General features: G+C 37.7%; 1 protein-coding gene across 5 annotated transcripts in view; it reads right to left on the bottom strand.

The window, feature by feature from the left end:
* ENOX1 (ecto-NOX disulfide-thiol exchanger 1) overlaps positions 1–27,755 on the bottom strand; it is a 527,672-nt gene that overhangs the window by 206,742 nt on the left and 293,175 nt on the right. For 4 of the 5 annotated variants that reach the window (XM_067466943.1, XM_067466940.1, XM_067466942.1 and 1 more), the window contains one exon: positions 9,390–9,483. The exons of the other annotated variant lie outside the window; for it this stretch is intronic. The gene's annotated coding sequence lies outside the window, so the exon portion shown is untranslated. The remainder of the gene's footprint in view (positions 1–9,389; positions 9,484–27,755) is intronic. 5 annotated transcript variants of the gene reach the window in all.

Genomic DNA, 27,755 nt, shown 5'->3' with positions numbered 1-27,755 from the left:
TTCTAAGTGTAAAAATCCATACTTTTAATGACAGACAGTTGGGAACAAAGAGAGGCAACTACAAAATCATTTTGTCACTGTTGTTGTAGCATAAGAAATTGTAAAATTAACCACAATTGTTCCTATCAAATTAAATGACTAGACTAATCTATAATTTAAAAATTACTTCACTTACTGAAAAGGCTATAATTACGCTACAGGGAACAACCTAAATGGTATTTTAAGCATTTCGTTTCTTAACTACCACAAGACTTAAGGAAAATGTCAAGTTGCTCACCTAGCAATATACAGGTAGCACTTGACCTACCTGATTTGCAAGGGCTGATTTGATTAGGAAAGATTGCAGCAATTGTTGAATCTGGGTCTTTTGTAATTGATAGATATAGTAGTGTAAGAAAGCGTGTTTTTACAAAAATACACCACCAAAACTAACTGTGTCTTTTGGGATCCTCCCATGCACGATCTCCAGGTACAGAAAGCCTTATATAAGGCAAATGCTGTAGCATAACAAGATTTGTACTTCAGGTAAAGTAAGCCACTGAGTGGCATTACAATAAAGATATAAAAGCATCTCTTAAATCCATACATGAAAAATGCATGGGGAGAACAAATCACATTGGCATGCTTTCACACACCCCAAACGGGCAGGGATATCCTCCCCCACTTGGTCCATGCACTACCCATGAGAGCTCATTGTGGGGAGCAGAAAGAAGCACCACCTTTTTCATGTGTATTTTGTCACATGAAATTGTTGTTCATTTGAGAAAATATAAGGTAGACATTTCTATTAAAACTAGTTCAAGCACTCTAATGGTATTAGTCCATCCAATTTTCACTAAATCCCCTTTTAAACAAAATAATTTAGCTGTACATTGAAAATCCCTGATGCTTTCTAGGCTTTGTGAGCCTTTCAAATGTTCACCAAAATATAGATTTATGGAAATCAGATGCTGACAGTGGCTGATTTATTTTCATAACACATCCTTTTGTGATTTCTGCCATGTTTTCAATTTATATGTTTCTCTTCCCTGTCTTCTCCCTTCTCCACAAATCTACCATAACCCTTTGATGCAAGAGCCAGGGCCCACAGCAGGAATCAAACCTGTCCCTTTCAATTTCACTCATATTTCTTATCATCACCAACAGCTGCTATTTAGACAGCATGGCATGCAGTTGCTGCTGCCCAACCTGACCATCATACACTTCATTAAATTTACCTATTTTGTTATTTTAAAAATGATGTTACTTAAGAAAAACAGTTATAAACACTGAATAATTAAATACTTCAGCCTGGCTTTGAGGACAAGGGCGTCATAACAGATCACAGTGAGCAAACCCAGCTCTTCAAATAGTGCTGAGTCTCACAATTTTAAGAAGCCACATTGCAAAAGAAGACAGATCGAAAAACCCATATTTTGGCATATAATTATATAAAAAAAGAGCAATAGTGAATGTGCTACACACCTCCTTCATATGTACTTCACCTTTCCTCACTGGAGTGGTAATAGCAGATATATTTAAAGTGCCAGGAATGCACACATATTTTTAAAAACGGATTGCTATAAGATTTAAGGAATTGGGAGAACAATGAATGCATATAGTGTATGCAACCACTCAGTCTATGCTTCTCATTTATAGAGGGCAAAAGCACTTGCCTAATTTCAGAACATTAAAAAGGCAACAAGATCTACTGGACCGGCCTACAAAAATCTCATACCAATACAATTTCCAAAAAGTATGATGAACATTTGTCATTGAGGATAGGCACTTATTACCCTGCTGCCATTTCTTCAGCAAGTCAAATAAATCTTCCAAGAACAAGCTTTCTATCAAAATTACCTGATCACTAAGATAAAGTGTCATCCTAGAGACAAGTAAAAGACAGCAGTAATTGGCACAGAGCCTTAGGGTTCTTCCATATTGGAATAAAGAATCATGAGTTCACGTAATAAGATTCCTTCCATTTCCGCTTGTTCCATTATGTTGCAGGAGATGTTTCTCGCAATTTCTCCAATCTGTCAAAGGTTGTTTAAAAAAAAAGAGCTGGTGCATGATTTTTCTGGTAGACTCCGCATGGTGTAATGTTTCAAGTATTGGACTAGGATATCAGGAGACCAAGGCTCGGATCTTTGCTTGACCATGGAAAACCACTAGGTGACTTCCTTAGCCTCAGCCTCAGCAGAAATCAACCCCTCTAAACAAATTCTGCCAGGAAAATTTCATGGTACTTTTGCCTTAGAGTCACCAAAAGTCAGAAATAGCTTAAATGTTTGAAACAATATGTTTTTCTGGAACGGCCCTACAGTTTGAAAAACAAATTTCCCCCCTCTAGTTTTTTTTTTTAAAAAAGAAAACCTTTTTAAAATGTCATAATCTTACAGTACAAAACTGGTATTTCACTGATATTCTAATTATCTAGAATGCAATAAAATGAAAGAAAAATGATTAAAAAATAGAAAAAGCACATGGCAACTTTTTTCTTCCAAAATGACCTCACATGGTGGTGGGAATAAAATGTTGCAGGTTGTACTGCAATTGCCACAAAACAGGTTTAGACAACCAAAATCTTGTTGAGATATTTTTAACAAACACATGAACTGCAATAACAAGTACCACGTGACACATTTCACCTGCCTGGAGAAACCTTTAAGACTGATCAGCTGACTAATTTCTGTGTTTCCCAGCCTCTGTGATTTTGAAAAAACATCTGACATAACTGGGATGGCTGTTACTACTTTAACCTGACCATATAGTCCTAAAATATATTAATTATTAGCAATCAGTGTGAACAGCAAAGGACGCACAGATTTGCATTTTCACTCACAAAGTGACTGCAAAAATTCACTTTGTGAAAACAAGTAGTACAAATGACTCCTCAGATGACAGCTCTTAGATGCCCACATTCTCGTATCCTCTTTTTATTTAAAATGTTCAGCCTTAAAATGTCAAGCTGTATGTGCTCTACAAAGCAATTTTAATTTTTGTCAGCTAGGAGTTATTAAAAACCAGCACTAAACATGTAAGTTTCTAAGCTATGCAAAAGTTCTGAATTTCTCTGCCAGATCATTCAACTACAAATGGAAACTGATGAGAAACATGGAACTTCACTTCTCAAATTGATGTTAAAATCAGCATCAGCAAAATAGTGAGTGCTTTCTCATAGAAGCTGGGATAGGGGCCAAGAAAAACATGCTTGTATTAGGACCAAGAACACCTACATGCATTTTGCCAGTTAGCCACAGAATGGATTTTGGGGAAATTACTGTCGGCAAAACCTGAGATACAAATATAACACATAAGAAGCACTAAGCAAACATAGTAGAAAAATGTATGTGTCAAAATTTCATGGTACATTTTCCCCAGGCCCACAAGGAAGCTAGATCCTAAGATATGCTACAAATTAATGACATAATACATTTAAAACTATACAAAAAGTCAACATTTGAACAGAATCAAGCTAATAACAATGTTAAAACCATTCAAAACAAAGACCTAGAAGGCCATATGCAGCCTTAAGGCGGCAGGCTCATCTTTCCTGTCTTAGGCCATAAGTAATTTGCATAAAAAACAAATAAATATGATATAAAAGTGCCACAATATGAAAGTACTACATAAGACTAGCATACAGATCTTGCAAATTAAAAATACAATTAAAATACAACATTTAAATGTATACAAAAACACTAAACTATATAAAATTAGATCTGGAAAGGAGCAACCCAAGAAAAATAAATTGCAATATTAGTGATAAATTTCACTCAAATGTCCATTACTGTCAGAGCAAAAAGAAAAATCCTGTAAGTTATCGTATAATAGTTATCACATAGAAGATAGAAAACTTTTTCAAAACATTATTAGAATTTAAATAGATTTAAGGATTTGCATCTTGGTTCAGAATATAATGAGGAGAGCAAATAATGTAGCAAATTTTCTATTTCTGGGTTTATAATGCACAAATAGACAGCCACAAGGTATGAGAATATCTGCCAATGATTGTAGCTGTAGGCATGGTTTGAAGATGAAGAGGTGTCAAAACTTTCCCAGGTTTTGGAAATGTGAACTTACCCAGTTACAGCCCTTTCTTGATTAAATTGATAAAGTCTATATCATTTTGAAAAATTAGAATTGTTAATAGCCTTTCTTTCTGGTTGTACACTGTGACCAAAAAACGTATTCATGAAGCTTCTCTTTTGAGTTCAGGATAGAAAAAATCCAAGCAGAATAGGATATGATTGAAACAACTTTTGATGTCTTGAGCTCCAAACTTCACAGTTTGATAGCTGTTCGTACCATGAGTGTGGGAGAACTCCTAATTAAAGAATCTTTTAAAATTCGACAGTAGCTAAATGAAAATAAATGAATGAGAGATCTAATAGAAGGCAAGCCAGACTTTTAAACAAGAGCTGAAAGAGTATCAGGTGGAAGTATTGATTTTTGAGAAATGTATTCTGAGGGGCCTCCGATTTAGCTGCCTGCGAGTCACCCCATCCCCAGACAGCAGTAGCATACAGAATCTGGGCCGTGATTGTTTTCCAAGAATATTTTCAGGGCTGGGATAACTAGGCTGCCCTTGTAATTTTGTAAAATCTAAAGATTGCTTCAATAGACCTCAAAGTCACTGCTCTAGTTGCTTCTATGTGGGGCTTCCAGGAGATGTTTTCTGTAAAATGAAGGCCCAGGTATTTAAAGTTCCTGACATTGTTCAATCTGGTGACCACTGATAGACCATTGAAACTGAGTGCCTTTTTCCAAAACCCATCACCCTTATTTTGGTATAATCGATGTTTAGCTTGTCTCTATAACAAAATAAACCAAGCTTAGGGAGCACCCTCCTTAGACCTATATGAGAAAAAGAAATTAAAGCCATGTCATCAGCATATAAAAGAATAGATGCCTTCTTTGACCAATTGAGGGAAGAAAAAAATTCTAGGTCAGACAATGCTGATATGTTATTTGGGTATAAATTAAATAATATCTTGTCCACAGCTTTAGGATGCTTTGAATGATACTATTAAAAGGCACTAGGTATCCTGCAGATCTCACAAGGAAACACATCCCTTCCTAGTTCCCAGATAATGTCTTCCATTAATGTGACCATACGGGCTGCAATCCATCAACTACTTCACCTCACTTCACAGAAAGAAGTATCCCCAATATTTGCTGCATGCTTAAGGATGAACGTGAGGCAAACAGGGTTTTAAGAAAGTCTACCCAGAACCTTTTCTTTTCCTTTATAAATTCAAGAGCAGAGGAAGAGCACCAGCCTGAAATTCTTTTACTTTACTACTGTTTTGTGACTCCTTCTCACAGACCTGATCCTCTGTTTACTTGCTGTGATTTAAATAAATATTTCAAGTGTATTCCACCTGTGAATAGCCTCCAGTCATATTGATTACACCCTCTTACCCCATGGCAAATACAGAATATGCCACTGAGAAATCGACATTCTACTGAAGGACGCATAAAACAACACAATCTTATGTATGCTTACCTAGATGTAAGTCCTCCTGAAACCAGTAGTGATTATGTCTGGATGAATATACACAGGATTGGGATGTAATTCTAAGAACTGCACTTGTTCATTTAATGTTTCACTAATAAGCCAGGATTTGAAAATGTTATTGCTGCATCAATGTAATTAATCATATTATCATTCTATTTGTCTAGAAACCACATTGCATTACATGTTCATCCCTGCATGACATCTTATCCTTCATTATTTAAAACTTAAATGACAGACAAAACAACAATCACTGGAGCACAGCAAGAGGTTTAACGCAACATAATGTTTATCACAATGCTTTTTAAAATGATTATTCCTGCTTCTGAAACACTGTACAGGGAGAGCATTAGACAAATGTAAGCTTGTTTTTCAGGGGGGAAAGTGACTGTATAAATATAGACAGGTTAGATAACAGAGTCGTTTAGCAAGTTGATGATGAGAAACAGCCTTGGGAGTCCCAGAGATTCAAAAGCTTTTCTATATGGAAGAGAATGTATGAAGAAAAAATAACCAAACAAAGATGAAACGGACGTGAATGAGAATGTAATGAAAATGTTTGGGCATCATTGGCATATTGGGGAAGTGAATACACTCTGTGGGTGATGCCCTGAAACACAAAGGAGTTATTCCTGTTTTCATAATATTGGAAGAGATGGAGGGATGCAGATTCTCATGCCTCCATTACCAGGGATTTATGGCCACAGCCTGTGATGTAGTGGTCAGATTTAAAGTATAAGCTCCCATCATAATAATCCCTATAGCACAACCCACAAGAAGAATCCAAATGTAAGAATAGCCATGCTGTCAGACAGATAGATTATTTTAGCATTTTTCATCTCCAGCAAGAACCAGTGTTTCATAAAACTTTCTATTTGTGAGAATGGCCAGGCAGTTGGAGAGTGAGCTAATTCTGTTGTGAGTACAGTCAGACAGTTGGAGAGTAAATTTTATCTCCTCTTGACCTCAATCAGTTTCTACCTATTTTCCTGACAAAGTGTGTGTATATGTGAGGGGTGGAAATATTATGATGCCAGTGACAATGACAGCCTTGCCTCTTCTTTTCTTTTTTCAGTAGCCATGTGAAGAAAGAGGAGAGAGATGAAAACACTGGCAACAGCAGCAGTGTTCTGGAGTTCCCTAGTCTTCACTGGAAGGACAACAGGGAATACACAGTTGCTGGTTCAATAAAAATACATTTGGTGGCTCTCAGGGATCATGGAAACAAAGGCACTGGGAGGAGTGTCCATGGAGACAACTTTTAACACCCCCCCCCCTTTCATTGTGCATTAACATTTTCCTGCTTTCCCTTTTTTGAAAAGATGACTATAGTGACTATATATAAGTGATGGTTGTGACTTGCTACCATAAAATAAATGAAAGTGAACCCGACTGAAATTAACGATTCTAGCAGAAGTTACCATAGAATCAACCTGGATGATTTTGGGTTTTGGTCAAAATTATTGAGCTGCTTGTGCTCCCTTTATTTTGTCAGTTTTAGACTAATTTATTCATGCAATCCTTTTGATACAAAATAAAAAACCCTGGAGGAGGCAAAAAATTCCTAGAGAGGAATTGTTGCTCCTTTTTTTTCTTTTACAGTATGCCCACATACTACACAATAGATCCATTCCTCATTGATGTTTAACTTTTGTCTAGAACAAAATAAATTGTGATTAGAGAACAGCCTCCTTAGACTTCTATGAAAAAAAGAAATCAAAACCATATCCTCAATATATAATAATAATAATAATAATAATAATAATAATAATATTGTGTCCCACCACCATCTCCCTGAAGGGACTCAGGGCAGCTCACAAAAGCACTCAATGGTGTAAACATATAAATACAACAAGGCACATAAACAAAATCACAAAATAACAATAAAGTCCACATAAACAAATTATATAAACATTGTATAAAACATACCGACTTAAAAGAATCAATAAAATGCTGCAGTGGCTACGGATATAAAAATAAAACTGTAATTAAAATCAGTTTCATAAAGTGCAAGTAGTATGTGCAAGGGTGAAACAAATCATTAGTTCCTAGAATATAACAGGTAGAATTCTAAACATGGTCAAAGGCCTATTTGAAGAGCCATGTTTTCAGATTTGTTCTGAAAACTTGAAGAGTAGGGGCTAGTCTAATCTCTTTAATGATTAGACACCTTTTTTAACCAACCAAGGGTCAAATGTAATGTAATTTATCTGTAAGCATGTATAATCTGAAACTTTATTTTTCCTACCTGAAATTAATGATGTATTGGACTTCTAGCAGAATCACATAGTAGGATCTACCAAGTGTTTTCTCAAGTCCAATGTGAATTCCCATTGGAAGCTGACCATAAAATCAAACTGAAGGCCAGGAAAGAACACATCAACAAATCCTCCTATACAATTTTATGGTATTCCAAGCTCTTCAAGTATAACTGAAACCATGTCCAATGAGCTCATATGCAAGTGTGCCTTCTATGGTGGTAATCAAAAAATCCAAATGTGTGACCCTGTATCTTCAATACATAGAACAGGAATGTCATAGAGAATGGCAGGACAAACCATATTCAAAACCACACTTCTTGAATTGTCCAAATATATACACCATTACAATCCATATATATGTCTCCGTGATGTTGCACAGCCAGACTTATCTTGCATATGTATCTAATGAAGAATATTTTTAACATATTTGTAAACCTTTTACATATTTTGCATGGTTAAGTGGTAATATCCTGCAACATTTATATAGCAGTCACATAGCAATCATCTTATGCAATACTACTTATATAGCAATACTACTTATAGTATATATATCAATACTACTTATATTCTACTTATTTACAGGGATATTCAAATATTTATGATTCCACATAGGTATACCTAGACATGAAACTGGAACAGGTTGGAACACATCTTGAGCAGGAGCAGAAATCCTAAGCACATCTATTCCAAAACAGACATGATAACATTTCAAAGGTTTCACAAAGCAACCATGGATGTATCTAAACAAGCATAAGTTTCATTGTTTTGTGGGTGCTTGCTCCTAGGTAAGTTAGTATAGTATCTATACTATCATCTCACAATCAATTGATATCCATGTTTACTCAAGAAGGGTTTTGGATAGGACACAGCCAATGAATTCCAAGCATGGCAGCCTATATTTCAAAGGAATTAACTGGCAAAACCACCTCTGAATATAACTTGTCTAAGAAAAAATATATGAAAATAATGGATTTGCCATAAATCAGCAGACAATTTGATGATACGTACGCATACATCTTCCTCAAAAGAATGGAGTTTTGTGTACAATCATATATATTTCCCAAAATTCAGGGCTGAGGCATCTTATAATGTAGATTAACATAGGAAACTAAATTCAACCTTAAAACCCAGTTAAATTGGCCTATTCAAAAAAATTCAATACAATTTTAAACATTTTAAACATTTTAAGAATGCGTGTAAAGGACTGTAGCAGCACTTTCTTTGCAGTAAAAAACCTACCCCTATACTTATGGCTATAATTTTCCAAGTAACAGAACTATATATGACAAAAAACATTTAATATTCTTGGAGTAGAACACAGATGTTCAGCTAAATGTCATACACTGTACTTGGAATAAATTGTGCAAATTGAGCAAAATGGTATAAAATATAGAAATGTATATGCAATGCATCAATTTGTACCTCTGACCCCCACTCTTTGTGCAGTACAAATATATTTGCTGGAAAAAGCTTTGACATCTTTATGTTAAAATATGCCACCCACTTTAAAAACTAAAGGCCCCACATCAGATGGTCTAAGATAATCATAACATGAATTAAATGTGAAAAGCATACAAAGAACATTTAAATGCAGTGGAATTGAGATTGAGCACGACTTAAATTTTTACCTTTTTCTGGTCTGTGCCTGCTTTTCATACAATTCAAACACAGGATGTAGGTTCATATGAGCTTCTGTATCACGACTTTCTTATTTTAGAGATCCTACAACAGTAAGAGAAGAAAAGGCTGACACAGAAGAAATTGCTCCAGCAGCAAAATGACAGTATCAACCCAGGTTATCTCTTGCTGAAATATACGAAGTGTGCATTGTGTCATGATGATGTGGTTCCCTTCCATCCACCCTGGACACTCCTGTCAACTGAATGAATAAACCTCGAGAAAAAGTTTGAAATTACAGAGATAACCCTAGTGAATGTTGTCAACAGTATGAACTAGTCTTCCGCCTTTTACAGTTTCAACATATCGGGGATAGATTTCTACCTAATTTTCTTAGGCTTGTCAACAGACTTACTCTGTTTTTGGATATTCTTTATAACGTACTTTACCTCTAATCCCTCTGCCTTTTCCCCTTCTCTTTCAAGCAATTTGAAAGGTGTGAAAAAGAATAGTTCAGTGTTCCTCCTTAGATGTGTACTTTACAATCTATACAGGTTTGCTGACATATTCCAGCAATTATTTTCAGAAGTACAATGTTTATCAGAGCTGTTTATCCATCTACTGAAACATATACATATCACTTTTAGTCCCTACAAGGACCCCACAGTTAATTTAAAGCAAAAAAAAATCCTTATACAATAAAAACTGTAAATTAAATCCCTATAGAAAAAGACATAAAAAGAGCAATACATACAAACAGTTAACAGCAACAAAAATGGAATGTATTGACTGCCGATCTAAAAACACCAGTGAATGTGTAAAGGGAAACTCTCTTAGGACTTCATCCCATGGGTGGGGAGAAAGTGGGGGAAAGCAAAGGGAATCATCTTCATTCCCTACCATCTTTCCCCATCTTATTGGATGGCCAGCCACGCCACATCCTTTCCCCATCTTCTGCCCATCTTTTCCCACTTTAAGCCATTTGGCTTAAACCCGATTCCTGAAGATGGACTTTTGGCTCTGTTTCCATGTGCTGTGGAAACAGAGCTCCACAGAAACCCACCAAAAGTACCCTTACGTCATGTGATGGCCTCCTTGGGATTTCCATGGGACTCCTGTCCCATGCATTGAGACTAGCTCCTTGATGTTGTGTGTGTGTGTGTATGTGTGTGTGTGTGCATATATGTATTATATATATATATATATATATATATATATATATATGGGTAAAGGTTTTCCCCTGACATGAAGTCCAGTCGTGTCCAACTCTGGGGTGTGGTGCTCATCTCCATTTCTAAACCAAAGAGTCAGTGTTGTCCGTAGACACTTCCAAGGTCATGTGGCCAGCATGACTGCATGGAGCACCATTACCTTCCGGCTGGAGTAGTACCTATTGATCTACTCACATTTGCATGTTTTCGAACTGCTAGGTTGGCAGAAGCTGGGGCTCTCAGCGGAAGCTAATGCTGCTCCCTGGATTCGAACCTGTGACCTTTCAGTCAACAAGCTCAACAGCTCAGTGCTTTAACCCACTGCGCCACCGGAGGGTAATGAAAGAGAGGATAGTTTTCCACCCTTGTTCCAAGACTGTTAGGTGAATTGGAGCCCCAAAACAAATAAGAATAAATCAATTTTCAAACTTTTGAATAATTGGAAAGATTTTTAAAAGTCAATTATTTTGAATGGGAATACTTACCACATAACATCTTGTTAAGAGTTATCTCTCATATAATGGTCAAAATAACTGCTGAGATATGTCCCATTCTCAAACACAACACTATAAGCTTTTGAGAAAAGGAAGGGCTTGAGAGCCAAAGCAGACATAGACCTAAATCTAACTGCTATTTCCAGCTTCAAGAGACCCACTGAATCAATGCTTCTTTCGTCAGTGTTCATCAATTACTCAGCAATTGATGAAGTGGTTTCACCCTAATTGATCAGCAACCTCATTTACACCACAATGTTACGTGCGACTTTCCCTTTTAACAAGTAGCAGTTTTAAAATATTCTTGGCTGACTGGAGACATTATTACATTTGTATTGGATGTGGACATAGATATTCTTTCTTTCACTCCTGCAGCCCTGAGAAAAACCTCTCATTTGGTATTTGCATTGAAATGAAATCCTACCCTGGCACCAATGGGATACATCCTAGTGAAAGTAAATGCCAGCTTCAGAGAAGGGATTTTTCTCAGGATCACCAGGGAGGAAAGGTTAAAGTTTCCTTCCTCACCAGCTGCTGCTGTTTTCATTTTAAAGTTCCTTGTCTTGCTATATTCAGCAAAGGTAGATTACTTCTTTCTTTCCTTCTTTGTGGAATATAAAAGACTAAGGTTAGGTAGAAGATGAGTTGGTTGCAATTTTTGTTTTAGAAATGTTTGGAATGTGTCTCAGCTTTATAGAGACATCTGCCAAACCAAGACCTCTTCAAATTTAACAAAATCTGGAAGAGCAAAATGTAGAATGGCCATACAATGTAAATAATGGAATGAAAGGGCTTTCAATTGATTCAGCATGTGCTATGGGAAGTTGTTGCCAGGTCAGCGGAGTTCCTTCCCCTAACCAAAACATGGGATTGGTCAAAACCCTGTGAAGTAACAAAGAGTGGTGTCCTGTAGCAATGTTAACATAATGTGTATGTGCATGTACACATGCATTAAAGAGTGAGCAGGACAATCTGTGATGGACTGGATGAGGACCAACAAGTTGTAATGGACTGGATGAGGGTCAACAAGCTGAGGCTTAATCTAGATAAGACAGAGGACCTCCTGGCCTATTCCAAGGCTGATTGGGATATAGGGTGGCAACCTGGGCTCGACAGGGTTACACTCCCCCAAGGACACAGATCCGCAGTCTGGGGATCCTCCTGGACTCAGTGCTGACACTTGGTGTCGCCCAGGTGTCTGCGGTGGCCAGAAGGGCCTTTGCGGAGTTAAAACTTGTATGTCAGCTGTGACTGTACCTCAAAAAGCCTGACTTGGCCATGGTGATCCACACCTTTGTTACACCTAGAATAGATTATTTGCAATGTACTTTACGTGGGTCTGCCTTTGAAGACTGCTCAGAAACTGCAGTTTAGTACAAAGGTCAGCAGGCAGATTACTAGCTATAGGGAGCATACCACGCCCCTATTAAAGCAGCTCCGCTGGCTGCCAACAAGTTTCCGGGCCTAATTCAAAGTGCAGGTTATTACCTACAAAGCCCTACATGGTTTGGGTCTAACCCATCTTCAAGACCACATCTCCTCCTATGAATCAGCAAGGGCTCTAAGATCTCCCAGGAAGTCCCTCCTCTCGGTCCCATCACCATTTCAAGCGTGGCTGGTGGGAACAAGAGAGGGGGCCTTCTCAGTGGTGGCCCCCTGGCTTTGGAATGCCCTCCCTAGAGAAATCAGGCTAGCCCCCACACTTCAATGTTTTTGGAAAAATTTGGAAACATGGCTCTTCAAACAGGCCTTCAAACATGATTAGAACTTCAAATGTTAAAACTTGAGGACCAAGCAAATTGTTTCGCTCTGGCACTTTATGTGACTGAATTTCAGTATGGCCTATTTTATATCCACATCATTGCTGCATTTTATTGAATATCTTTTTAAATTAGTAGGGGTTTTATATGATGTTTTATGTATATTTGTTTTATGTAAATTTACATAATTATTGTTTTATATATGTTCATGCATTTTACTGTATTTTGCCGCACTACTAAGTGCTTTTGTGAGTCACTCCAAGTCCCTTCTAGGACGGGATATAAATAAAGTTTTATTTTTTATTTTTATATCTGCATTTGATGCTATTTCCTAAACAAAGATTATGGAGTTTATACATCCCGAGGACCTCCTCCAACATAGATGACAGTTACTATTAGTTCTGCTAATGGATCCAAACTGATTTCATTGTGCTCCGAACTGTGACTCAGATATATAATCATCTTTTAAAAGTTGGGGCCTGAAAGTCATTAAGCATCATTTGCAAAATGGCTTATTTTATCCTGTATTGCAGCTACTAATTTGTATTAAGAAAAGGAAATTGATATCTAGTCTTTAAAACCATCTCATATAATAAAATTAAACTTTCTCGAGCATTGCTCACTCTGTAATTTGTCTCATCTCCTGGAGATTCAAGGAAGCACACAAGCTCCTGGACACGTCAGCCAGCCTCCTGAGGCTTGGCACTCCCAGGTTTTACACAGACCTTAACCATTTTTCTGCTAACCGAGACAGGCGCTGATTAACATTTTGGGTCAACTCTGAAACAGACATATGCTTTCTTCCAACTTTACACTTTAGAGCTGTAATTCCCATGAGCACACCTCTGTTTTAAAGCGAATGTTAAGAGTTTGCCTAATGCACTGAAGGTGACAAAACCAGTGATGGATTCATTTTATGGCTCTCAGCAATCCTTTGCTAATGTCCAACGTGCAATGCTGTCACACAGGAATAAGTAGCCTCCTAATGATATTCCCAATGAACCTGATAAACTCCTTCAGAAAGGACAAAGAACTTTCTCAAGGAAAACCTCAGTGAATAACCTTTGTAAATGCATGGTATCTGGTGATTCATTGTTACATCATGGCCTTTTCCAGATCACTAGAGCACGCCAGGACGAATCAATGTACTTGATATCTATTTAATTCTTTCTAGAGATTAAAATGTTGCACATCTATTTACTCTTTTCAGGAGCGTGCCCCACTCATCTTGCAATTATGTCTTTAAAAATGGATGAAATGTTTAATAATCAATCATCTGATAAAAGTCTGGGCTGATACAGTTGTTAACAGTAAAATATCTGCAGACTGAACTACACTAAAGAAAAGGCTTTCATATTTTTGCATTTAGTGCCTCAAGATAATAATGGTTGGGGTTTTTTTCTCTTTAAGATCCTGCTGTCAAACATTGCTGGCCTTTCTGCAGATAAATGCTTTTCAAGGGGGTCCCAAAAAATAATTTCTAATATATGATTATTTTGCTCTGTGCCCCACAAAACAGAATTAAGGTAAAAAGGAAAAAGAGCATTTATTTATTTATTTATTTATTTCCAACATTTCCATCCCGCCCTTCTCAACCCCAGAGGGGGGACACAGGGCGGCTTACAAACCGGCAACAGTTCGATGCCGCAAGATAATACAAATATAAACAAGCATAACAACAGCTTAAAACAGTAAATAGAACATTAAGGTAAAAACACCTTATGTGTTGCCCGAAGCTTCACTTATGAACCTATGCAGCTTCCCTGAAGATTCAAATAGCTCACAAGGTATAATTCCTCTAAATTGCAATGCTAGAAATAGGTTTTATTGTGGCTGAAATCCAGTTGTTAGACTCAGACCTACTGAAGCAATGGGGATTCTGTAATTCAATAATAATAAATTACCTGTGGATCTACTTTTACTGAGAAAAACAGTTAAACTTAAACCTTTATCTATATAGGAAACAGTTCTTAAAGTGAAAAGCAAGAAGAAAGCATTTACACTTTTCTTATACTTTATGAACCTCTTTCCACCACTGCCCTTCCTCAATACACGTACTACACTAAAAGACTTTGGAATTCATTATCATCTTGGAAACTTGTAAGTTCTGTGGTGGAGCAACGGGTTAAACCGTTGAACTGTTGAATCTGCTGACTTAAAAGTTGGCAGTTCGAAGCCGCAGGTCAGGGTGAACTCCCACTGTTAGCCTTAGCACCTGCTAGCCTAGAAGTTTGAAAACATGCAAATATGAGTAGATCAAAAGGTACCACTCTGGCGGTACCTGCAACACAACCAGGAGGTGTCTATGGACAACAACTCCTTGGCTTGGAAATGGAAAAAGAGCACCTCCCCATGACCGGTGTTGAGCACCACCTCCAAAAGCTGGAGATAAAAGGGGAGGGCTTTACCTTTGTTCTGTGTAATTGTGTGTCATTGTTATTTCACTGTACTAAAAGCATTGAATACTTGCCTATCTGTGTAGGTTGTAATCCTCTCTGAGTCCCCTCAGGGAGATAGAGCGGAATGTAAGCAAAGTGTATTATTATTATTATTCCGTACACTATTATAAATGATATCTTTGGAATGACTTGAAACTCATAAAAGGAATGCTGGATGCAGTACAAGAAACAATAACAGTACTCCTGAATCTCTAAATTGTTTCACATACACTATCTCAGTCATTCTGCAACAGCATTATTATCTGTATATTACAAGGCAATGAGCTCAGGCTGCAAAACAAAACAACTTAATGGATATAGTTTGTTGCAAATGATTTTTTTTAAATTAGATATCGGGATGAAGATGTTTGGAACAGCAAATATGTGTGCTATCAAGGTTAATGACTCTCATGGAGGCCACTGCATGTGTGCAAAAGAGCCCTCTTTGAAAACATTTATGGTACATTCAAAGATGCCTAGTACAGGTGCAATGCAATATAGGGTAGCTATAGGTCTGCTTTTTGTCCACAATGTCCTACAATTCAGAAAATGCCTTGTTGCCTTGTCTAGAAGTCTGGTTTGTCTGTAAAAGGATCAAAGAAGTCAGTGAAATCCACAGGAGACCATTGAAGGGTCTCCTATGGATTTCACCGACTTCTTTGATCCTTTTACAGACAAAAGGATCAAACCAGCAAACTACTTTCTGCAAAACTTAGACTAGCAATTTAGAAAAAATGTTACGGGTTAAGTATCCCTTATGAAAAATGCTTGGGACCAGAGTATGGACTATCTAGATCAGGGGTCCTCAAACGAAGGCCGGGTGGCCAGATACAGCCCTCCAAGGTCATTTACCCAGCCCTCACTCAGGGTCAACCTAAGTCTGAAATGACTTGAAAGCCCACAAAAACAGCAGTCCTAGCTCATCAGCCAAAAGCAGGCCCACACTTCCCATTGAAATACTAATAAGTTTATATTTGTTAAAACTGTTCTTCATTTTAATTATTGTATTGTTTTTAAGTGTTTTTACACTACAAATAAGATATGTGCAGTGAGCATAGGAATTCAAATTATGTTTTTTTGCAAATTATAAACTGGCCTTCCTACAGTTTGAGGGACTGTGACCTGGCCCTCTGTTTAAAAATTTTGAGGACCCCTGATCTAGATATAGATAATGAGGTATTTTAGAAATGAGAACCAAGTCTAAACACAAACTTCATTTATGTTATATACTTTATTCATATAGCCTTAAGGTAATATTTTAAATACTTTGTGCATAAAACAAAGTTGAACCATCAGCAAGCAAAGGTATTGTTGTCTCAGTCACCTATGTGGACAATTTTATTTATTTTATATAGTATGTATGTATGTATGTATGTATGTATGTATGTATTTACTGCATTTATGCCCCACTGTTCTCAACCCTGTATTTGTTGTAAGCCGCCCGAGTCCCTTGGGGAGATAGGGTGGGCTATGAATAAAGTTTCATTCATTCATTTATTCATTCATACTGTGTTTCATTTGCAGCGGAAAATGAACTGAAAACAAATAATCCTCAGAATGGATATAAAAGGGAGAAAAGCTACATTGATATATTAAGAGGCTGAAATTCTAAATTAATTTACTTTGAAGTAACATAAATCCACCAGTTAGTTATGAGTGGACATCAATAGGATTGTGCTGCAAGTATCTTTAAATGGGGTGGAAGATGAGTTAAACGTAAGTGGATCTGCTTTTCCCAGACAGGAGATGGTAAGAGAGTATATCAAGAGCTATAAAAACTGAAACAAATTCCATGATAATACCTGAATAATAGTCGATGCAGCAGAAATGCAAGTCACAGTCTAGATCAGGCATGGGCAAACTTCGGCCCTATGGGTGTTTTGGATTTCAACTCACAGTAGTCTGTTAGGAATTGTGGGAGTTGAAGTCCAAAACACCTTGGGGGAGGGGCAAAGTTTGCCCATGCCTAGATTCCCCTACTTTAATTTGCAAGTCCATCACAAGTAACATTACCTTTCCTTTCTGTGATGCACCAATCACCAATCTAATAACAGAGAAAAAGTCCCTACATGCTGATGTAGATTCAGCTTTCATTAATGTCTCAGCAGAATCTTTCCAATAATTTTTCCATTCTATGCACTTGTATGTGAAACATTTTGGATCTCATCATTGCCACAGATAGCTTTAATTATGGAAATTGGCTCTGTGACAATTGGTGTTAGGGGTTTACTTCCTATGTCTCTAGGTACGGACCTCCTCTCGCCCAGCCAACATGCTTGTGGATGGACAGCAGCAAGTATAAAGGATTACTGCATCGGGCCTTAAAAACTGCAAACTGAGCTGTGGATTATCTATTTGCACATGTTTTGAAGATCAGAAATCTAAATAATGGAAAAACAGAAAGCGTGCAGGGAAATCTGCAGCAAGATGGACTGCATCAGCTGTTGTAGTTAACACCGAGTCTTTCCCATCTGTGACAGATACCTACTGCCAAAGGCTATCAATTTTAAAATAACAATTTGAAGGAACAAATAAGGAGGGGGGGGGAGAGTAACATTTACATAAGATATATATTCTCTAAAAAATAACATTGGCCAACTTCTTCCTCAGTTTTTTCCATTTGCATATCATTGTCAAAATAAAGTGCGCCTTAAGGTTTGAAAAAACAGACAAGGAAGAGGTGTTTGTGAAATAAAGGAGCTGCTTCAAAGAGCCATGAAGAGAGACATGGGGGGTGCGTTTTCTGATCTCACCAGCTGCCTATGGGCATTCATACTGGCACAAAACAATGCCAGCTGGCAAGTAGGCAGTAAAAAATAAACTAACCTGGATCCATATTCTACATTTCCAATTTTATTTCAAATAGTCAGGATATGCGGGGGTGTTATTTAAACCCTTCATTAATTCCAGAAACGGCAAAAACATTATCTCCACACCACCACAACTGAGATGCGTTGTTCAGAAATGTAACAGATGCTTGCAGAACCTTTATGACCACAAGTATCTTTGACAAAGTTTTTCAGACAGTTCCTGCTGAATAGTTACTGGCCACGTCTATGGATTATGGCAGGCTCCTTTCTTGCAGTGCTCTTACCACATTTTTGCACCACAGCCCCCATGTGGGTACCAATACTGATACTGACTAATGTTATTTTTTTAATGAGAGGGGAGTAAGAGAATCTTTACTTGATAAAAGGAGAACAAATTATATACTAAAGTGGATGTGTGCACCAGTGAATGGGTGAAAATACAAAGTGGGAGATAATATTTTATGGACACTGAGAATGAAGAGTGAGTGAGTGATCCAAATAACAGAAATCTTTCTTGATGTGAAACTGCAAGAGATAATTTCACCTGTTCTGAAAAGGCAATGATACCATTTCTTGGGTTTAAGAATAATACCGGGATACATGAAAGGATTTAGAAAAAGGCTAAGGGAAAAGTGACAGATAAAGATGAGGAGAATATCACAGAGCAACCAAGAGTTTTTAAAACAGTAAGATTTCTTTTATATGATTTACGGTTTGGGCTGCCAGTACTGGAAGAGTTATAGGAGTACGTTTTCAGGATCACAGGTTATTTCCATCCATACAATAGAACACTTGTCCCCACAAAACTATTTTCCAGACAGTATATTTAAGCCATACAGCTACTAGAGACAGCAGAGTTAATCAAAAATTCCAGACTAGCACCTAAACATCTCAAATTCCATCATAATGCAGGGCCATTTTAATTTATTTCATGAGTTTTAGTTCAGGAAAGTATATGACATCATAAATCTTAAGTATTTAAGGCGACAATTTCTTGCTGTAACCCTCCAATAGAGTAGGTTTCTCCATTCTCAGTGGAAGTAAATCCTACTGTAGTGGATTTGTGAAGACGCAGGATTTGAGAAGGCGCAGGAAGAGAAAACAAACTAACTGGAAACAACCAGATTTATTTTCTGGCCAGAAAAACAGGTGGATAGTCCTGTTAGCACAGGTAAAAAGTGAAACTGCCACCCCGAACACAGATGGGTGTGCTTTTTATACTCTTTCTCAAAGTTTACTTTCTATTTCTTAAGAAACAGCTGACGTCCCAGAAATCAAGTGTCTTATCCTTATTGGCTGAAGCGTGCTCATGCACAGTGCTAAGTTTCTACAAAACTTTCATTTCCCCAGAAGTATGTGTATATTTAAGGGTCCAATCAGCTCATGCTAACATGATTATTAAATTATGCTATATGATCCACCCAAAGACACACCTCTCAAGTTCCTCAATTCCTCCAGCCTTTTTACACACAGGTTAACTATTAATCAGCATTCCTAAAACAGACTCAAACATTTCTAAAATAATTCTTTAAGCCCCCCAAGCCCCCTTACTATGAATTGTTTTATACCTAGAGTGTTGCTACTCCAACAAAATGCAACCACTTCATGTTTTCCCGCAACGTCTGACCAACCCATCCCATGTGTTGTTGTGTGCTGGTGAATATAGTGTGGTAACCGAAGGCAAGCCAACATATACAAAGATGGATAAATGGGAGAAACCTGCATTAAATGCCTCCTTATGCATGCACTCTTCTCCCATATGGAAGGTAGTTCCCAACACTGCAGCACAGGCCTGAGTTATTTAGTGGCCAGGGTAAGGGAACATATGGGTTGTGCAGTTCCACAAATAAGAGAAGATAAGTCCCCTCCCATATATACTCAGTGTACACAAGCATACTCAGTGGGCACTTAGGAAGCAGGATTCACTGCAAAATTGCAGCCAGGTGCAAGAAATGGTGCCCATAGAAACTGCACGAACAGAATGCTGGTACGATCTTAGCTACAATTCGGAATCATGGTGTTTGTTACCTAGTTTTTTTGTTATGCTATAAAGCTCTTTAGTCTTCTATATTTTCCACTGAATAACTGTTTCTATTGTGCTGCTGTAGTGGCAGAACAGCAGAGGAAAACATGGTCAGTAGTTCTGGTCTCATGAGAAATTGCTTCCTTCATTTTATGTTAGCCTCGCTGTATGTACATACAGTGGCGGTGTGTGTGTGGGGGGGGGGGGGTATTTAGTCAGATACCAATTGTACAAGTTCTCCCACTTAAAAAGATGAGAGAGGCCTGTAATTGACATCATAGGTAGACCTCAACTATGAGAGACAACATGAGAAAACACATCCAGAAAATCACATTCTCTGATTTTTATCAAATTTATTTGCAAATTATGGTGGAAAATAAGTATTTGTTCACCTACAAACAAGCAAGATATCTGGGTCTCACAGATCTCTAACTTCTTCTTTAAGAGGCTGCTCTATCCTCCACGCATTACCTTTAGTAATTGCACGTATTTGAACTTCTCAGTATAAAAGACACCTGTCCACAACCTCAAGCAGACACACTCCAAACTCCACTATGGTGAAGGTCAAAGAGCTATCAAAGGACACCAGAAACAAAATTGTCGCCCTCCACCAGACTGGGAAGTCTGACTCTGCAATAGGCAAGCAGCTTGGTGTGAAGAAATCAACCATAATTTGCAAATAAATTAGTTAAAAATCAGACAATGTGATTTTCTAGATGTGTTTTCCCATGTTGTCCCTCATAGTTGAGGTGTACTTATGATGTCAATTACAGGCCTCTTTCATCTTTTGAAGTGGGAGAACTTGTACAATTGGTATCTGACTAAATACCCCCCCCCAACTGTATAACCAGTCTATTCATAAAATGCAGTCTTCCACCAAAATACTGTTAAGTTTATATTGGTTAAATTGTTCTTCATTTTAAATATTGTATTGTTCTTTCTTTCTTTTTGCACTGTGTGAATTAGTTCACACAAAACTCTCCATCCATCCACCACTGGCCCGGCTCATGCTTGATATATATACATTATATATAATATAATATATAAATATTTCTTGGGGCTTCATGAGAAACCTTTGCTTCAAAAAGGGCTCCATGACTGAAAACATTAATAATAATAATAATAATAATAATAATAATAACAATAATAACTTTATACTTATATCCCACCTCCATCTCCTGAAAGGGACTTGGGGCGGCTTACATGGGGGACTAAGCCCAATATAAACAAGGTTGCAAAGTAATACCATTAAAACATATAACAATCAACAGTATTTAAAAATTAAACCAACAAAATATCAATAAAATCAAAGACATAATAAAACATAAAGCAACAAACAACCAGTAGCTGAGAAAACTGGGCATGTGCAGATTTGAGACTAATAGAGCAGGAGGACAGGGCTAGTGCAACGTAAACTGTAAGGCCGAGAGCTTGGAATAAAGTGCTGGAGATCCCACCAAAAGATGAGGGCTGAGCAGACATGATCAGTAGCTGAACTATTATTCGAAAGCACATTGGAGCATCTAAGTCTTCAGGTCTTTCTGAAAGGTGGACAAGGTGGGGGCTAATCTAATCTCCCTGGGGAGAGAGTTCCAGAGCTGGGGGGCCACCACCGAGAACCCCTGCTCTAGGAGAACACATGAAATGTAAGAAACATTTTTTTTTTACTTTCTCTGCTATTTGCCACTTCCAACATTGCTACAGCAGCACAACATATATATCCATGAGTAGAACTGGATTATCAATGGCCCACTTGGTTACAACTGCTGCAGGCCCAAGTGTAGTAATGTCTCTGTGTGCTGGAGCAATTGTTATTTGGAGAACACACTTTCATTCAGTGTGTTCTCCAAACAGATCCAGAAGATGATGAAATAAAATGAAGAACAAATGAGAGGTTGCAACCTTTCCCAACTACCTTCTGATCCTAATTTTGGACTTTATGCACATATTCTAAGGCAGACTTGTGGCTTAACATCTCATTTGACTCTAAAGATTGAGAGTACATCTACACAGCAGAATTAATGCAGTTTGATACCACTTTAACTGCTATTATTCAGTGCTATAGAATCCCAGGATTTGTAGTTTGGTGAGGCACTAGCATTCTTTGGCAGAGAAAGCTAAAGATATTGTAAAACTCCAACTCCCATGATTCCATGTCATTAAGCAATGAAGGTTAAAGTGTGTCAAACTTCATTAATTCTACAGTGTAGATATACCCTGAGACTGATTCTCTAATTAGTTTGTTTAGGACTGCAGCCTAACAAATATGTTGTCTTGGTAGTATGCAGCAAAATCATATTAGCTTTACTTTTTCATATATTCACATCAATATTTGTTCCATCTTGTATGTGACCTCTCTTCAAATATTTAAAGATGTTTATCATATTATCTCCAGCTTGTTTCCCCCAATTTAAACTTAACCAGCTCCCTTAGCAGTTGTCTATCCATCTCATTTTCCACACCTTCACTCATATTCCAGCTCATGTAAAGTATTATCTTTTCCTAGAACCCAATGCAAATTGTAGCTCATGTAAAGTATTTTATTAGAACCCAATGCATGGCAAACAGACAACATGAAACAAGAGTTGACTTTCATAATCTCTTTATAGCAGAATGAATGGCTTTGTTTTGCCGTATCCACCAAAATTATACTTTGTATCTTGTTTGTTTGATTTCTTTAATGCCACTCCGCTTATAATAGTTTGCCCATGAACACAAAGGGAGGCCTGTTTTAGTAAATGCTCCAAAGCCCCAAGCACTTTAATCCACCTTGCCCACCACATATTGCTCTCTGAACATAGGCATAAGCCTGACATTTCACACAACCACTAATAAGTTTATCGTAAGTCAATGCTAACAATGTTTCTTTACAGCTTCCAAGCATGCAATAAACCTACAGCTCCTATATACCTGCAGCTAATCAAGAATCCCAAAGGTTTGTGGCACAGTAGTACAGCTTACAAACTGCGATCTAGAAAAAAACATAATGGTCTCTCTAAAAGGAAATTGTCGGTATACTTACAGAATTCAAGGTCCTAAAAATTACTCAAAGATAATTATTCAACAGCTGTAGATTTACCAAAGATTAAAAAGAAAACCCTCGCCAATTTAGTGCACTAGCCAGAGAAACCACTCCCTCCACTTAGCTAATATTGGTTTCTTTAATTTATATGCTGAATAGCTCTCCACACAGAAGAAGCCATTTATGCTGGGAACCCATTAAGACATTTGGAAACCAAGTTGTTAATAAATCTTTCTTTCAGCTATTGATTTGTTGTCTCATCACTCTGCTATATGGCAGAATCTTCTTTTTGGTTAAACTGGAAATTGCAGATATTGCTCCATGTATTTAGAGAGGCGCTGTACCTTTTCTGTGTCTGCCACACAATTTTTCATTTTCTGAATGAAGCTTAAACCTCTCCATTTCAAGAAGCTGCCTGTTCCTTCTGTTTACATGCCAAACTCTTTACTGAATGACATTGTCTTATTGGAAGGAGAAAGAATTGCATATATTCTTGGCAATAACCTCAGAGTCGCACATTCTATATTGTAAATTAACAAGACTGAACATTGTATTATCGAGCACACATCTCTTTTTTCTTGTTCTCTTGAACTTCAATAAGATTTCTAGTCTAAATTTGGAGGGAGACATGCTTCCATATTTAGATCACTTGCTTGTCAACCTCAATCCTTCTAAAAGGATTGAACCCTTCTAAAGTTTTCACCTTTAGATCTTGTGCTCTAAATATGAAATGCCTCTGTGCTTATGTTGAGGCATGTGACATGGAAGATCATTACTTGGGAAGGTTCATACACTGAATCAGTGCATCACTTTATCTGTGTCAGAGTAATGTACTTTGAAATCATGAAGAAAAACTGATTATACACGCGCACACATACATACAAGACTCTGCAGTCAGGGGGGAGTTACAGAAGAGTCATTCAGAACAAAAATTAAAATGTACAAAGTACTAATATAAAACAAGGTTCAAAAGCCCATAAGGAAGGATATTTGCTCAGTTACCTGTATCCAAAACTGTGAAGTCCTTGAAAAATAAGTGCCAGGGTTTGAACAGCACTCAGAAATGGAATAGGACGGAGAAAGATGTTTTTAATAATGGAGTGATATTTGTACTTAGCCATGCCTGTGCGCATGTAAATACAAAAAGCAAGTGTTTAGAAAATATGTCTCAAAGTGGTAAGCATTATACATTCCACCTGTCTCACAGCACACATAAGGGACAGCGAAAATATTCTCTAAGCATCTCATCCATCCGTTGCGCCTGACTCCCCAGAGAGCTGAATGGAATCAAATAAGTATGGATTGTATTCTGCGAGACCCTTCAATATCCTCTTCCCCTTTTGTATTCCACGGATCCATGGTCAGGTCTAAGATTTGCCAGGGAACTTGACTCTTTTGTCTGAAGCAGTCCAACTGTAATTGTTTCAGAAATACACAAAAAATACCCTGCACGTTTTCAAGGATGCTGCTTTTTGGTACTTACTGAGCCCTGGGGGCAGAACAGGTTGAAACTTCACAAACTTGCCAAATGGTACATGGAATTGAGGTTTTGTACGTGCAATGACTCTATCTACACTCCACCACCCCTTTTCAGAATTGCTTGCTTTCTGAAGGCAAAAAGATTTAATTTCACAAAGAAGTATCAGAGCAGAACCACACTTCCTACAGCATAACGTTTTCACTTTGCTCTGTTCATTTTTCTTATCAGTCTTGAAAAAATGTTAAAAGCTTGTATCTAATATAGATAGCTAGATAGATAGCTAGAGAGAGCACATATTGTATTGTTTATGAAAATATTTTGTGATTTACTTAATTGATTTGATCACCAAACTTTTAGAGTCAGCTCAACACCTGCTACATAAACTGACAAACTGGTTACAAGAAAAACAATGAATACATGAAGAGCAGACTGGACTTTAAAAATGGACATAGCACCACAGACCAATGCTTCACACTAAACCATATCATAAGGAAATAAACAAAGCAAGACAACAATAATGTCTTTGCTGCTTTCATTGACCTTTCTTCTGCTTTCGACTCCATTAACAGAAAATGGTTATGGGGAATGTTACAAAATTTGGATATAGATTGCAGATTGGTGAGACTGATTCAGGAACTATCCACCAACACAGACATGAGGGTCAGAGCTGGCAAAAATGTTTCACTGACAGAAGCCTTTTCTACAACAAGAGGAGTAAAACAGGGATGTTTATTGGCTCCCACACTTTTTAACATCTATTTAGTTCCATGTTTAGTCAAAAGATTTTCATTCTGATGTACGCAGATGATTTAGTGCTGTTATCCCTTTCTTGGTTGGGTCTTAAAAATCTTTTGAAGGCTTTCAGTAAATATTGCCAAGAAAAATATCTATCAATAAACTACTCTAAGACAAAGGTGATGGTTTTTGGAAGACATTGTCCCAGGTACAAATAGTGTTGTACTACAAGGAAATGAGTAATAATCAACACTGGAAATCCAGCCTAGAAAACCTCCTACTCAACTACTATCTTTCTGAATTGAATTCTGCCATATACATGGATTAGAGTCAGCTAAGAGACTGGCTATTTTAGATTGATTCAGGAAGGACTCTGAAATCAACCAGGAATTAAAAATTTTTCCCATGGTTCCCCTTTTTGAAAACTGAACATTGCAGAGCCAAATTAAGTTTAAGTCACCTTCCTTAAGAACTGCCTTCACTGAGCTGCGATTCCAAGTAATTCCTACTGTAGTGTTAGATGGTCACTACCATAATATGCCATATGAAAACAGACTATGTATTTGTAGTCAATGTCAGGTAGAAGACATTGTGCATCATTTGTTAGTCTGCCCATTGTATAGTGACCCAAGAGAAATATCATGATGATGATGAATGCAGACATTCACAAACGTGGAAGCCTTTTGCCTTTGATCAAGGAACAAACTTAGTCATTGTCTTTCACAGAGTTTATAAAAGAAAATATATACAGAATCCAAATGTTCTCTTTGAGACACAAGCCTTGTGGAACTCCAAACTCCTTCCAACAAACCTCTCCCCAACAATCCACCTCCAACAATCCACCTCCAACAATCCACCGCCAACAACCCACACCAAGGAGTAGTGCTTTGGTTCCTTTATTCTCCTTACAGCTGCCCCACCCTGGCTGTAACCACCCAATATTGTCCAGGTGGTTTGGCTCATTCCCTGCTGCATTGATCCTGGCATCACTTACATCATTTACTACTTGTTACTTCAGAAATGAACTCTAACAAGAAAGCCTTGTCCAGGTGTTTTGGCCTACAACTCCCAGAAATCCCAGCCAGTTTACCAGCTGTTAGGATTTCTGGGTGTTGAAGGCCAAAACATCTGGGGACCCACAGATTGAGAACCACTGCTACTCTATTGCAAAAGCAGTGCAGTTTCTGCTGAGCGACACAAATGACTTTGTAACTTACAAAATACAGTGTGTGGGGGTGGGGAGGGGAAGGATTTAGTCAGATACCAATTGTACAAGTTCTCCCACTTCAAAAGATGAGAGAGGCCTGTAATTGACATCATAGGTAGATCTCAACTATGAGAAATAACATGAGAAACACATCCAGAAAATCACATTGTCTGATTTTTAACAAATTTATTTGCAAATTAATTTTGCTCTATCTGCAAAAAAGATCAGAAAGACAGAGTTAGATAAAATTGCCATCAACTGCTGAGGAGACTCTAAGGTTTAACTGGACCCTCTCCCAAAATGTACTTTAATTATTGTTAACTTGCATTGTTTTTGCTCTTTGTGGGAGCATGATTATGGTTTCTGTTTAGCATCTTTGGTGCCTGTTGCTTCGAAGGCACTATTGTGCACATGTGGATCTTTTTGTCATGGCCTTGGGCCCATACAATAAACTATTTTGATTGATTGTTAGGGTCAGCTAATGCCAGTATGACTGTGGCGATCATTTACTAAACTGGGATCTAAATTGTCTGAGAGCCCCTACATGGATAGGGATGGCCCCTTGCTGCAGGCACTCATCTTCAACATCTGGAAGATAATAAAAAAAAAGACAACATCAGGGGGCAAAACAAGTTTGTGCCGCCTTCCTCCCCCCCCCCCCCCCCCCCCACTTCCACACTCATTAAACAATGAAGAAAATGATTGAATGGGGTTCCTCTTAATTAACATTCCCAGAGTTTCCTAGTTGATGCCTTTATGAATAAGGATTATTTTATTTGGATGGAATATTTCTGGATTGAAAAATGGATGGATTTTACAGGAAGAGAAGGAGCAAACAAAATGCTACTCTTCCTCTCCGGATGTCTGAAAGGCATGTCGATAGAAATAGTTGCATACCTTTGTCTTCATTAATCATTTCAAAATGTTGCATTTCAATGCAGCCAGCCTAGAAGCTTACAGGCACTTTAATTTTCCAATTATTGTACCTGTGGCTCAGAACAGATAAAGATTAGTTACACAATTTGCTCTGTGGGCAGCTTAATGTTCTTGTCACCTTACATTGAGTCTTAAATGTGCAGAGCATAAGAGAATGTCAGGCGTGTTCCAAAGACTTTAGGGTCATGTTCAGGAACGTACGCCATCTCTGGGTTCAGCACTGATAGGTTTCTAAGAGATGGATGAATGAACAAGGCAAGC

The sequence above is a fragment of the Anolis sagrei genome, chromosome 3, assembly GCF_037176765.1.
Source record: "Anolis sagrei isolate rAnoSag1 chromosome 3, rAnoSag1.mat, whole genome shotgun sequence".
NCBI lineage: Eukaryota > Metazoa > Chordata > Lepidosauria > Squamata > Dactyloidae > Anolis > Anolis sagrei.
The sequence above is the reverse complement of the archived record's forward strand: the minus strand, read 5'-3'. Positions and strand labels throughout refer to the sequence as shown.